Source organism: Gallinula chloropus (assembly GCF_964237585.1).
Source record: "Gallinula chloropus genome assembly, chromosome: 1".
In the NCBI taxonomy this organism is placed as follows: Eukaryota; Metazoa; Chordata; class Aves; order Gruiformes; family Rallidae; genus Gallinula; species Gallinula chloropus.
Genome location: NC_140085.1, coordinates 111237763 through 111253058, shown reverse-complemented (window position 1 = coordinate 111253058; position 15296 = coordinate 111237763).

Below are 15296 nucleotides of genomic sequence, written 5' to 3'. Positions count from 1 at the left end.
AGGGCTCTGCCCCCCACCCCCTTTTCTTTGCCCCTTTTTTTTCCCCTTTCTTTTTTTCTTTTTTTTTTTGAGGGAGGAGGGAGCAGGGCTTTTAGGGCACAGAGTGTAGGAGACAATTTGAAAGGTTAATAGCTGGGCTGAAAAGTCTGGAGAGGGAATTTACGTTTCCTGACCTTTACAGGGTCCAAGGCGAGTGGGTGGGGGAGTGGCCGGGGAATTCACAGCGGAGCCTGGAGAGCCTGCAGCGCGGCTGCTGCCGCTAGGTGGGAGCGGTGGCTTCGGCAGGAGGGGTGCTGCCTTGCCCTCGGGAGAGGAGCAGGAGTTGTCCCTCCGGGGACTGCCCAGGGAAGGGACTTTTGCGAGTGCAGAACCAGTTACGGAAAATGCTGTTGAGGGCTGCCAGCTGAAGTTTACACGAAATTAAACTCCCCCCTTTCCGCAGAGGTCTGTGCGTAAAGAGGTAGAAGCTCCAACTTCTGCAGAAGTTGGTCCTAGCTCACATCTCTGCTTACATGGGTCCCAGAAAGCAAGTCTTCCTCTGGCAGAGATGGAGCTGGAGGACATCTTGGAAAAGCTCCAGGATTCTCAAGCAGGCAGTAACATGTAAAAGGACTGCGTAATAGAAGATGGTGTCCACTTTGTTCTTACTACCAGTAAGTTGGTGAGAGCAGTTTTTGAAGTAGATGTAGATTCAGTTTCCTACTATAACAGAGGGGGCTTCACAGCCACACATACAGGTGGAAATGTGTGGGTTTTTTTGGGAATAAGGTACTTTGGGTACTACCTACCCCATCTGATCACACTACTAGAAAAAGTCCTGAAAATTTCTTGGAAGAGCCTGAGAACAAATGGAAACAGTGGTCAGCTCAGCACTCATGGCAGCCACAGAGCAACGCTGGAGAGTGTGGTGGTTAGACCCTGGCTGAAGGCCAGACGCCCACCAAAGCCACTCTATCACTCCCCTTTTCATCTGGACAGGGGATACATTATATATATTGAGAGGCTTAGGAGATAAGGACAGGGAGAGATCATTCAGCAATTAGTGTCACGGGCACAACAGACTCAACACAGAAGAAAGGAAAGAAACTCTCTATTAATCCATGATTTCTCCACCCCCCTCCCCCCCCCCCCCATCCTCCCATTGTGGCACGAGGAGGGGCAGGGAATGGGAGAATGAGAGTTTCTGTCAGTTCCTCCTGAGTTGTTTTCCTTCTTAGATGGGGGGGCATTCCTCACACCCTTCCCCTGATGCACCGTGGGGTTCTACCCACAGGAGACAGTCGACGTCCACAAACTTCTCCAGTCCTTTACCACGGCACATCAGCTGCTCACCAATTGCCTCAGCATGGTTCCTTCCATGGGGTGCTGACCTTCAGGCCCAGACTGGTCTAGCCTGGTCCCCCACAGAGTCACAAGTTCCCCAGCAAACCTGCTCTCACGTGGGTTGGTCTTGCCACAGGTTTCATTAACAGGAGCTTGCTTACTGATGACCCCCACAATGAGCTGTCCCACCGACTTTCCAGCAATGGAGACGAGGCTGGCTGTCCTGTAGTTTCCTGGGTTGTTCTTCTTGGCCTTGTTTCAAGACTGGAGTGATACTGGTTTTCCTTCAGTCCTCAGGCACCTCTCCTGTTCTCTATACCTTTCAAAGACTATTGAGAGAGGCTTAGCAATAGTATCTCAGCTCAGTGCTGTTTCTGTATTTTACCAGCAAGTGTTGGCTTGGAAAATGCTGAAATTGTCTACCAAGTGGAAACCTTTCTCTTTTTGGATTAAGGACTGCTGAACTTTGAATTACAGGGTGGTACCAGCCTGGCAGGCTCCTTAGGGCTTTGCTCTGACATATACCTAGGACTATAGCTATAGGCCAAACTTAAAGCTAGGGGGTAATATAAATTATCAAAGTGATCTTAGGTGTGCCAGAGCTGTGGCTGGGTGTGGATTCTTGATTTGTGTGCACTGTCCTGCCTACCGTGGAGTCTGGCCCAATCTTTGGAATCAGCCAAAAGAGACCACCGTAGGTCAGCTAAAAAAGAGACTTGTCTGTTTCTCCTCTTTATTAAATTTATTTCCAGGTGTAAAGAGGCAGTTTTTACTGTATCCATTCAGTAAGTGACATGCAGAGTCAGCTAAAGGTAAGGAAGAGTCTAGGAAGACACCACACTGCAAAGTACAAATGATGGAGAAAGGGAGGGGGAGGTGATTTAGGCCAACATGCACCACCAGAAGGTGATACTTGTCAGAATCTAATAAGGAAGAAATGAGGATTTTTTTTGTTGTTGTTTTGTTTGTGATGAAAGTGGTGAGACACTGCAACAGGTTGTTGAGAAAAGTTGTGAATACCCCAACCCCGAAGGTGTTGATGGGCAGATTGGATGGGGCTTTGAGCAACTTAGAAGATCTCCCTGGCCATGGCAGGGGGGTTGGAACTAGATGATCTTTCATCTAGGTCCCTTCCAACCCAAACCATTCTGTGATGACAAGGGATAAGGCAGGAACCAAAGCCTTCTTCCTTGTTGCACATCTCAGTAGTAGCTCCACAGCCACTAAGATTCAAGTTGTTCCTCCTACTACCTCTTGTCTGAGAGAGTTGAAACTTTTCCAAATTTTTGCTCTGAGCTTTGGACTCTTGAGCCTTCCCTTTTATTTATTGCCTTTATACAAAAGTGAAACTCTGTACCAAGGTTACAGTAGCATAGTATCTTGCTCCTACGAAGTATGGGTAGGAAAGTTGAGCCGAGACAATTCCAGCTTTGTTTATGCATTACCTGACCAACTGACACGTTTTGTTTTGTGTGGTTTTTTAGTTTTGTTTTGATTTTTTTTTCCCAAAGAAATAATCTGGAATTCATGTTATCATGGATTTTGTAGATAGAAAAGGCAATTATGATGTCATCTGACTTCCCTCTTAATGTAAGATATTAAATGTGAAGATAGAGGTTTGTTTTTTTTTCTTAAGAAGGAAGTGAAACTCTTCCTGGGGAAAATGAACACATGCAAGTGATGGAAATGCTCGGTCTCCAATAGACATAGAGTTCTTTTATAACAGCAGCCAGAATGAGTTGTCTATTTTAACCTCTAGCAAGAAGTAATCTCTTATAGCTGTTTGGTAACCTATCCAATGCTATACCATTTGGCTTATCACCAATACTTTGTTGTATTTAAAGCCAGTGAACTTGCTAGTGCAGCTACATTTATTTTATTATTCTTTTAAGGAATCTATACACAAGAACTCAGTATCATAGAGGCTTTCTGTGGGAAGAGTTGGTAGTGGATATTTCTTGAAGAACACCAACCATCTGAAAATGGTAATGCTGTCACGCTGTGGTCTTTTACAAGACTTAACCCCAGTCATGGACAGCATTAACATTTTTTCAGAGTAAAAAGAAAATCTATTTTTGTAGTATCTGTTAATATAGTATCTACAATTTAATATACCTGCTTTTCTGGGGAACCAGCTATGTAGGAAAAAAATCCCCACATACAAATAGTCTAATGTCCATGTTTATATCTGTTTCTTAATTTGCAGGTTACTCAAAATCTTAAAGCAAGAAAATAGAAAGGAACATACTCTTGATTTTTATAGCATGACTATGAATCATAATGGTGAGTAGTGAGACTTATTTTCTTCCTAAATATACTTTCCATTGGTGTGTGTCATATAGGATAGAAATGGGCAGTCCAGGTATGGCAGTGGAAAGCTGGGGTGAAGTGAGGACATCACAGCTGGTTGCTGTTTCAGTACTGCATCATTCACAAGCACTGAGGATGGTACTGTGCTCCAGGTAAGCATCTCTCATGTGGATTAAACCCTTTGAAGAAGAGGTCTCCTACTGGTCGCAGGCTGAGCAGTAAATGAGGCTTCTCTGAATGCAATGAGGAAACAAGGGAAATACCAAGGAGCATGTCCCTTTTGTGAGCAGAGTTGACATACTAAATGTAATTGCTTAATTAATGCTTCACTTTAATCTATACATGCCACAGTAAGGGGGATTTAGGTTGTGGAGACAAGCTCCGCAGCATCTTCCAATTTCTGTGGGAAAATTGGCTTTCAGTGTCAGTCATGCAGGTAGGAGCTCCTCAAGTCCCTGGGCAGTGCTGGGCTTGCCGCCGGTTCTCTGGGAACCGCACCACAGAGAAGACAAGCGGCAGTGACCTGTGAGCCTGGGAGCCCCTTGCCTCAAGGGACTCAGGGACCACCTTGGTTTCAGCAGGAGAACTGATGCTTCCAGAGAGGGAAATCAGGCTGCGCTGTACTGTTCCACTTGTGTCCCCAAAGGTGAGAATTCCTATTGACTCTCATCCTCTCTCTCACCACAGTTTCCTCCCCACTTTCAAAACTATTAGTCCTGCAAAAATGAATAGGAATAAATATGTTTTCCTGTAAGAAAATGTGCTTCACCCCACTGAGAATCCCCGCTCAGAGCTGTGGCTCTGACTTTGGAAAGGAGGAGAAGCTGGCTTTGGCTTTTTGGTGGGCACGGCCCCTGGGTGTGTGCATCCCCAGGGGAGCCACTGAGCTTACTGCCTGCTCTGGAAAACACTCAGGCCCTGCAGCAGTTCCCTCTGAGGGGAAACTCGCGTTCGGTGACACTGTTCACATGTGAGACTGTTTTATATGTGAGGCCATTGGTTCCTAAGGGTCTGTGGTCTCGAGGGGCTCTGTAATCATACCTCATGCTGGGGGCCCACAGTGGAAACACAGGGAACAGCAAAAGGTGTCTGTATTGGTGCAGCACAAACATGAACCTTATTTCTTTTTCCTTAGTGGTGAGAGCTCTGAGGGGTTTTCGTTTCCCTTTCTGCTCCCCACCGCCAAGCAGATCTGGTTAGAACGTCAGGCACAGAGCTTTAAAGACTGTCTCTGTCCCTCAGTTTTTGTGTGACTGTGAGCGTTCAGGATCTATTTTGACCTTCCACAAAATAACACATGACAGTTGTTTCCTACACCTCTGGGATTTTCTGAGACTTTTTCTAAAGGTTTGGAAAGCATTGTTTATTCTAGAGTAAAATAAACATACTTTCATTTTCTTCTAATGACCTATTAACCCATTTCTCCTGATGAACTGAGCATGTAATCTCAGAGAAACATTTTCTGTTGGTTTCTCTCTTACATATAATAAAATTCCATAGAAATGAACAGAATGCACAATTATACACGACAATATTTTAATTAATATTTTTTCTTTCCTAAATAAAATGAAGAAATGAAGTATTTTTCTGGCAAGAAGACCTGAAAAGCAAGAAAAAAACCCCACAGAACAAGCAGATTTCTGCACTCAAAATGTTACATGTTCTGTGTCCTAGCAAGGATTTATGGATGCACAAAGTTGCTTTTTTACCCCCCCCCCCTTTTTTTTTCCCAGTGACTCTCAACATAGCAAACAGCCCAGCACACATGGCTGTATGCAGAACAACTTGCCGTTTTACACGCAGAACGGAGGTTTTCCCAGCATAGTACTGTCTGATTCATGATTTCTGTTCTCCTCCCACGGTAGCAGTTTGTTCCATGTGAATTCTGGTAAGAGGCATGATACAGTGTTAATGCTAACATGTAGGAGTCAGTCAGAGGTAAAAACCCCTATCACGATTAGCATTAACAACATACAGCCTACAGAAGAGCTCCAGAGACTGGAGTATGAGACATAAAGAACTGAAACCACTGTTTTTTTCCCCTTGAAATACCTAGGAAGAAAAAAAAAAAGACAGTAAAAGAGACAAATGTATATACAAAATTATGTCAGAGAAAAGTCAGACATCAGAGGAAAAAGGACAGCAGTTAGCTAAATGCAACCATCTGCTGTACGTTTACACACAGTCAAACCTGCAATTGTTTCAGTTGCTTTTGTAAGAGAACTAGAGTACACGTGCTGTTCTTCTCTGAAGATCTTCCATCAATTTGCCTGTTGCATTTTTTGTTCTGCTTGCAGAAGGATTACAGATTGAGAAACTGTCTTGCCTAATTTTGTATCTCTTTAGGTATCAGCTAATGAAGACTTCTAATATCAGCCAAGTTCCTCAAAATGTTAAGAACCCAAGATTAAAAAAGAAAAATAATTATTTGGATTTATTTTTACTTAAATAGGTAAAATAGCTACCAGGGGAGCTGACTGTTGAACAGGATGTAAGAAACTGAGCTCAGAAATAACCGCAGTTTCATCAGTATACGGTGTTTGTGATTAAGCCACAAATATGCATTTGGGTTCTGGAATGAAGAGAAAAAATGATGGACAGATTTAGTTCCTGGTCTAGGATCCATGTACATGGTCTACACCCTCATTCCAGTAGGGTAGAATGAGACAAATGACTGTATTTGTGTTGAACAGTACAAGGTTTGCCAATCGCTTCTTAATATTAACCAGTCATTGATGCTTTGACCACAAAATTAATGTGCTGAATTTTCTTGGCCAAAGTTGAACTTTTAACATTTAAAAAAAAAATTATTGCTTTCATCCTGTTGTGAGCTCTCTCCAGAAAACAAACAAGCAAAACAGGTTTAGAAATCAGTAATTCTAAAAAATTAAGTATTTCAAGAATCTGCAGAGAAATCGCATAATGAGAAAGAAATGCACTCAGTAGAAGAAAGGTAGGAGAACCTTCATTATATATCCAATTATCTGAAACTATTTTACAATTCCCAGTTACTTACATCAGTAATAAAGACGGAATAGTTGAGACAGTCATTCCAAGCAGGTGTAAAAAGGCTTAAATAGTGCACAGTTAATTCTCTGCTAAACATGTCTTGCTTGAAATATATTTTGCTTCCTCCATCCTTCTAAAATAAAGTATCAGCTCCTGGCCAGAGTTCAAAAATGGTTGAATCTTGTTTGCTTTCTGTTTGGCATCCCAGTAGCCATTTTTAAAAAAAGAACATTTACAGTCGTTTAAGAAAAAAAGAAACAAGAAGAACAGTATGGGAAACGAGACATTATATATAACACACAATTTTGGAGATCTTTTTTTGTATGTAAATTTCAAGAAACTTTTATAACTTCCCTACCCTTACTAAACACGTACCAAGAGGAAGTTAAAATGTCATAGTAAGACTGTGATCTAATTTAGAGATTTTAGGGAAATTACCTTTCACTCTAAATGAAACCAGCCAAGTACACAGTTGTGATAACTAAGTGGCATACAAAAATTCCAAGATGAATATAAAATTTTGGTAGGCAGAAAAAAAGTGGTTTAGAACTTTCCAAACCTCACATTTAAAATGATGATTCAGAGCTCTGATGAGTGTTCAGGCTAAACACCTACTGAAGTCAGACACTGAGACCTGTGGCGTAGCATTTGCATTTGTAGGCAAGGAAGTGAGCAGTTTCTAAATCTATCCATCAGTACTCAGGTGTCGTCCGTGCATATGCGGTATGTGTGTGGCGGGTGAGGGGTGCAGGTCAGGGGAGGAGGATGAGAGGTGCAAGTTAAGGTATTAGTTGTTTTTTTTTTTTTAGGAAGGAAGCAAACAAATCAATACTGTCAATAAAAGGTTATTTGTTATCTGAATTTATTGCGGATTGAACCTGCTTTGAGCAGAGATTTGGATTTGATGACCTTCAGAGACACCTTCTAACCCTATCTGTCCTCTGATTCAATTATTGCACTTTTAATATCTCTATGGCCCCGACTCCCCATTTGCTTACCGTTACCCAGTAGGCATACATCTTTACCAAAGGCTTGATGCAAAAATCTGTTCCTCTAGTGGGGACACTAAATTTGGCTTCATTAAACTTTGGATCAGCATCACACTAGGCAGTAGGGCAAGTGCTTTGGTACAAGAAGCAGCTTCTGTCACTTCCAAGCCTGTTGCCCCAAGAATATTTGAATATTTTTGCAAATTTGTGAAATATTAAATGTATTCCTGGCTGCCATTCTTTACAACACACTTCCCAAACCCTAATTCTTTTGCAGTGTTTTATGGTTTGCTAGCGACTCGTATAGGTTTTTGCTAAAAAAGAAAAAAAAAAAAAGAATATTTTTTTCTGTGGTTTGTAGCAGCCATTTGTGGTTGACGGCACTTTCCTCTTCAGTCTGCCTTCTCCTGTGATCAGTTTTGGAGAAGGCATGTTTTTGAAATCAATTACTTGACTAGACCTAATAATTGTTTCTCTAAAGAAGCTGAATTATTGCTGTACTTGCACATGCCTACTCCCAACCTTACTGTTGAGCAGTGAGAGAAGTGAGAGACTTCAGGCAGCATTTGCTCTCTGCAGCTTTATGCCAGAGTCAGACTTTCTAGCAAAAGTGGGTCAGCAGGTAGCCATAACCACAGGCAAACCTTGGTCTTTGGTGTTTTTCTACTCTGGTGATCGCGGATTTATATAATTGAATAGTTTTGCCTAGGCTGGTACTTTAGCATTTTCATTTTGTGTTTAAAAGCTATGTAGCATCTCCAGTACTGTAAACTGTTTTGCTTCTGTGTGCTAAAGGCAAAAAAAAAAAAAAAAAAAAAAAAAGAAAAAAAAGTTTAAAAAAATCATGCTTTACAAGGAAGTGGTGAGAAATGACATGTGTTTCCTCTTGCTGAACCTTTTTAACAGCCTTTTGTACAGCTGTCAGATTTCCATTACATGAACACGTACATATATTGCTGCCTGTCTTCTCACACAGTTCTAAAAATGTGGTTTTGCCATCAATGGAAATGATGACCATCTGCTCATGCTTACATATAATAAAATCCCCTATTATTTCCCTTGTAATATGAAAAAAGAAAAAGCTCATAAGATCAGGTTCCCTGTTCCTCTTTTCAGCACTCTCTTCTTTCAGTCACTAATATTAGGGTAACACATCTATTCTTCAGATCTTATCTGCTTGTCTCTGGTCATCAGATACCATCCGTTCATCTGCTTTTCTATTCCTTCATCTGCTGTAGTGACATCAGATAAGTTTTAATTTGATTTTCAAACTTTATATCTGCTTTCATTGCTATTTCCTACACAGAAGCTGCCCATATCAGAATTGACCTCTTGCACTAGATGCTCTACCCTTTGATTATTTTATCCCTGTTTGGCAGCCAGATGTACATGAAAATGTTGTCCCACCATGTCTTTTTGCGACCGCTCTTTCTCGGTTCTCCTCCTCTGTCTGTGGCCACAGACCTGTCTCTGTATTTTTACCCTTCATTTAATCATTGACTTCTCTTATTCCTTTGAGATGTCCCTCTGGATTCCTTAGTAGCAACATTTGACTTAAGACATATAAACCTCAACACATAATATTTCCTCCAGTACCATCTCTGCTTCAGTTATTCTCCATTTGCCTTAGATTCTTACCACGGCCTTTTCTGTCAATACTGTGCAGAGGTGATCTATTCCACCAGCCATGTTCCTTACTGTACTTCAGCTACTTGGAAAAGCCTTCCTAGAGAGGTGGTCAATGCCCCAAGACTGTGCATGTTTAAGAGACATTTGGACAATGTCCTTAACATGATGCATTAACTTTGGTCAGCCCTGAAGTAGTCAGGCAGTTGGACTAGGTGATCCTTGTAGGTCCCTTTGAAATGAAACATTCTGTTCTACTTTCCTCATACTATTTTACAGATCACCCTCCTTCAGACAAGCATTTTTGCCTCCACAGTTCCTTTCTCCTTTTTTGAATATCCCCTAAAGGTCAACTTCTGCTATGACAGCTTCAAGTAATCTGCCAGGGCTTTCTGAAGAGGCTGTGTGGCTAGGTGACTTAGTTTGAACTATAAGCAATAAAAACAAAAGTGAAAATAGTAAACATTGACCAGATTTTATCTGCTATTTCATACACAGATGCACATATATTAATATCTTCTCTTTGTGATTTCCTCAGTATGTGATGTTTATCTTAATTTCTGTTGCCGAATTAATGCAACTGATTGAGACCCTACTGAGACCTATGGCATTACTGGAAAATAAATGCTGACTAGTAATTTTATGGACTACAGTAATTTTGTGAGTGGACTTAATGCTGGTCCACTGATGGACTTAAAGCATCAAGCTTGTTAGTCCACTTTTGTGATTTTATAGCCAGTTTTCCCTCCCCAGTCTAAATGACCAAATTGTTATTTGCCTTTTGGTCAACTAAGGGTATTCTTTGCCATGAATCCGGAGTAAAACCCAACCTTTTGTTTTTGGATTGGTAGTGAGAAGACACGCCATCCTTGAAGGCACTTCCCAATGCAATTTTTCTTTGAAAACCTAATGCAGGTTAGAAAAATAATTCCAACTCTGCAAAAAAAAAAAAAAAAAAAAAAAAATTCAGAACTTTGCCTTTTGGGGCGTTTCAGCTGAAGGTGCTTAGAGTTGTGCAATCAGCTCTGTTACAAAGCCCCTTTTCAGTGTGAGTGTGTGAGGGAGAAAAGACGCTGCACCAGGGCTAGAAATTTGTACTGCTCATGCACGTGAGTCTCAGTCTCTCACAGTCATTTTGGAGGAAGCAGGCTGTGATAGACCCCTAAGCCTGATGCTTTGAAGTTAAAGAATAGAGACCCACACTGACCACAATAGGCTTTGGAATAGGCCTAGTGAGCCCCAGCCTTCTGTCTCCATTTAATTGCCTATAAACAAGACATGTCCCACAAGCACAACCTGTTGAAAATAAGCTATAGGCTTGATTCTGGGAAAAAAAAATCTTTAAGGAGCTTTGGGATCTTGAAAAAGATGTGCCAGAAAGCAGGTTGGATGAGGAGCTTTGTAGGGTATGTGAGGTGGGACTCACATCACCCAAATGCAGCTGTAAGAAAATTAGGTCCCCAGTCTATGCTGTCTGTGTATCATTCCTTAACATTCACCTGGGAGAGAAGTGGGCAACGGCCAAATAATAACATACTTCACCTATTTATGATGTGGCAAATTGCCCTTTGGAGATGCCTATTTCCTTTCATTTATCAAAACTAAAATTTGGTATACTATACAAGAGTAGCTTTTTAATCTGTCTTCCTCAGCAGTCATGAAAAAATCCTTTTTGCAAAAAATAAGCCCGAAATGAGATGCAAAAGTTCCAGAGATGTTTTTACCCTTGAATAGCAGAAATCCAATTTTGACTGGAAAAGAATTCAGGTTATTATAATCAACACATTCTAGAATTCTTTTAATATACAAAAGGCTGCTAGACATAAAGAGTACACCAGATGCCCATTTTCAGGTGCCCTATTTACATTCTCAGGAGGACTTTAAGTCCTCTCTTCTCCTCTAATTTCTCAGAAAGCAAAGCTATTCTTTTTAAAACACTCAGAAAAGCACTGGATTCAAGTCTCTTACTTAAGGTGCTGGAAGAGCTACAAGGATGTGTATGTAGACATGTATATGTAGACTTCCTTATAAAATAAAATAAAATATCCCCAGTACGGCTTTGTGGACAGAGTAACTTTATTTTTTTTTTTACTATATTTCAGCTATTTTGCTTCTTTCTTTGTAAAATAAAAATTACCATATAAAAAAAATTGTAGATATTGGCTGCCAAATTTAATTCAGAATAAATATTCATGACTAAATTAAACCTTAGGGTTTCCACCAGACAGGTATTAATGCTGATCATGAAGCTCCTGTTATATCAGTATGGGTATGCATTTTAAGAAAGTTACACAAAGTTCTTATATGGACATTTTAAACACAGCCATTTTAAAAAGAATTAAAGAACAATTAAACAATGCAAGTCTATTGGGTATACTTTAAAGAAGGCATTTCTCTGTTGCTTGTTCATGAAATGAGGACAGGACACTGTCCCATGTCCAAAAAATTTTTGTATGGGCAAAATGGAATAAGTCAAACTCTGTACAGTTACTTTTCCCCACCAAAATGTCTCTGGCAAGCTGCAGGCAAGAGAATAACTGGAGGTTAGTCATAAACCTCTTCCAAATAGGTAAGCAAAACTGCAGAAATTCTGTTCTGTACTGCATGGTCTTCTAAACTAGTCATCTCAAAACGAAAAAAGGAGGGGTGCAGGAGCTCAAAATCAGCACGCTTCCCTCACATTCTCTTAGTTGCCTGCAGACGCCTCTCTCGTGTGCTGTCCCATCAGTTACATGAGGTACTGTAGCCACCTATGAAGGTGAATGCAAAGACAGCAAGGGGACAGGGCTCATCTTCACTGGAGACTGCCTGTCAGTGACTCTGGGTGGCTGAAGGCATGTTTCCGTAAGGGTGCCTGCCTGAGTATTTCTGTATGTGTACAAATGTTTGAAGTTTATCCTCTCTGACTCATGAGGCTTCTAAACCCTGCCCTAGGCCCCCTTCCCTCGGCCTGCTCCCATCTCTCCTGTAATGCACAAACTTCTCGTCTAAACAGAGCACATGCGAAAAAAAAAAACCAAAACAACCCAAACAAAAAAGCCAAAGAACCAAACTGAAAAACCTACCTGCTATGAGGCAGTTTCTTTGCACAGGGACGCAAGCAAAACCAATGCAGTAAAGAAGGCCACAGACTTCCTTTGTTCCATCTCACAGGTTAACCATGATCACTGAGCTTGGGCTGTGTTTTGTTGGGTGCTTTTTTTTTTTTTTTTTCTTCTAAAGAGAGAGAGGGAGACTAAAAGAGAGAGAGAGAGAGAGAGAAGGAAATAAGGCAAACAAAAAATGAAAGAAAGTGACTGAGGCAGGAACAGTTGCCACAGAGGTCTGTTGGTCTGGCTCGTCGCCTCATATCCCTGCAGCACGAGTTAGGTGAAGAAAGCCCGCTCCCAACAACTTGAGACCCTTTATAAGTCATGAAGGTGACTCATAATGACTTGCCTTTAGTAAATCCCCTGCTTTCCTTTTCTTAGAACAGAGCTTCTAAAAAAAAAAAAAAAAAAAAAGAGAAAAAGAAAAAAAGAAAAGAGAAAACCCAAGGAAAACAGAAAACTCCAGTCGAACCCAGGATTTTTAAAAAAATGCACCATGTACTTTCCTTAAACAGTTTGGCATCAGCTTTTGAACTGAGTAATACTAATAAAAATGCAAATGATTGTTTAGTAGTGACAGTACGCTTAAACAAGTTAGGGAGTGTGTTGTGTGAGAGCGCTCATACCAGTATCTTTAGAGATCTAACTGGAGAGGGGAGTTACTGCGGTGAGCTGTTTCTGACTTTTCTCTGTATTACTTTATCATCCAGAGCTGTCCTGTATTGACTTTCTGTATTACAATTAACCCTGGCAGATTCAGGCAAAGAAAAAAATGTGTTCATCAGATGCATAAAATTCTCCCTGTCCTATAGGAATGTGCCAAGACACCCGACGGCAGTAGCTGGAACAGTCGCAAACCTCTGAAACCAGAGACATGTCCTAGCTAAATTGGGGTGTACATGGAAGACTGTAAAAAGGTGGATCATGGAAACCTGTTATTAAAACTAGATTACATTTTTAACATTCTTGAAAGAACACTGCAGATGAATGGGAAGGCAGGTTGGTCTACATGCACAGGAGGTACAAATTTATACCGTTCTTAGGATCTGAACATATTCCCAGAAAAATCAATTTAATGTGAATTCCCAGCAGGGAAGGGTGTGGCTGCTACCCCCTCATTTTCCTCAGACACCGAGAGCTGTATACCCTGAAAACACAGTATATTTCACTACGAATAACAGAATTTCTTTTGCCTCATGCTTTGGAAATTCCACGATGTTTAAAAAAAAAATAAATTTATTTCAGTAGCCATTAAGATGGCTGAAGGACAGTAGATCTATGTACCAACCACTGAAATATAAGGAAATTAAAAAAAATCTGCAAATTTCATCTTACACACACTGTTCTTCTCTTTGGTTTAGGTGTGTAATTAGAAAAGTCTTCATTTTCCCTGTTGAGCCTGTATAAGATTTGGGTGCTTGTTCTCAGGTCTGCACTTACATGGTTCCATCAGACCCTTGCACCTTAGTAATATGATGGATTTTGGCTCCCATGGTGTTAGAGAGAAGTTTGAAGCTGTGGCTGCAGCAGTAATGTTTCGCTGATACATTCCAGGTGAAGGAGCTCTGAGAAACACAAAGAATTAATTTTATCTCTAAAGTTCCCTCCAAAGCTCTGGAGATATCGCCTCCACCCACGCTGCTGGAGGAGAGGAGGCAGTAAGCCTGGCTGTGCTCTAGTGCTCATGTGTCTGGATGGGTGGTGACGTGATGGCAATCATCTTTCTGTTTTCTTCCTATTCCTGTAGGTCAGAAAGACTCGATTTCTCTTGAACCCTTAATTAGGAATAAGAAAAAAGTACTGAGCTGCTTAGTCTTCACGCCTACATATCTTCTCTTACTTGGTACCCGATGTAGGGGCAAAACTTGGGGCCAACTTTTATATGGAGGAAGAGGGAGGCTCCATTTCAGTGGCATTAGACACTGGGACTACCTGATTATACTGCAACACACGCACACAAAAATCTTAAATTTTACATCAAATTATTTTTTTAACTTCCAATTTTACTTGCTTTCAGAAACCTATATTAGAAACTTATATTCCTAAGGAAATAAGACCTATGGAATCAGACTTGGCATGTGTATGTTTGTGTGCATATCCGTCGGTCTCCACTCTAATGACTTGAAATCATGGGTTAATTTCAAGTCAAGGGAACCCATGCTGGTGGAGGGATATGTCGAGGATATGAAGCTCCTATGGTTTCTGTGAAAACAAGCGAACAGAATAGAAAAGACCTTATTAAAATTCCCACTCGTAGAAAATATGGTAGTAGGAGTTCAACTCCTATTAAATATTACAGAGGCCACATGGGAACTCAATTACAGATCCGTAGGCAACTAGATTTTGTTCATTTTGCCACTCACAACATGACCTGGTTTGTAAGGGATTACACTGAATGCATGAAAACACCACTTAACACATCGGTCAATAGATGATTTTGGGTTAAAGAGCAAATAGAATCCTAATGATGCTAAGAACAATATACATGGGTAATTTAGCAGAAAAGCTGTCAATTAGGCATTGATGCCTAATTAGGGGGAGCCTGATTAGGGTTATGTGTGTTCATTTGTGTTTGAAGACCAGTGAAGCAGTCCGCTCCAAATGCCCAGACAGATGGCTGCTCTGAGGGTGTTCTGGTGGCATTGCCATAGTCCAGGGCACTTCTGAGGCTGTCCCATGCTCTCTTCCTGTCATCCTACAGCAATTATCACTGTGGTTCTGTGCCTGAGTGCGACACAGAACCCTAGCATAATTTCCTGGGAGAAGCATAAAGGCCCTTTGCATTTTCAAGTGTGTGAATACAATTTCAGTGGCAAGGCTGGGAGATGCAAAGCAATAAGGCCTTGCAAGAACATAAAAAAGGACCTTTAGGGTCATTAAAACAAAATAAAATCCATCAGTCTCTAAAAGTATGCCATACATTTTTAAATTCCTGGAGTCTTTCTAGTTG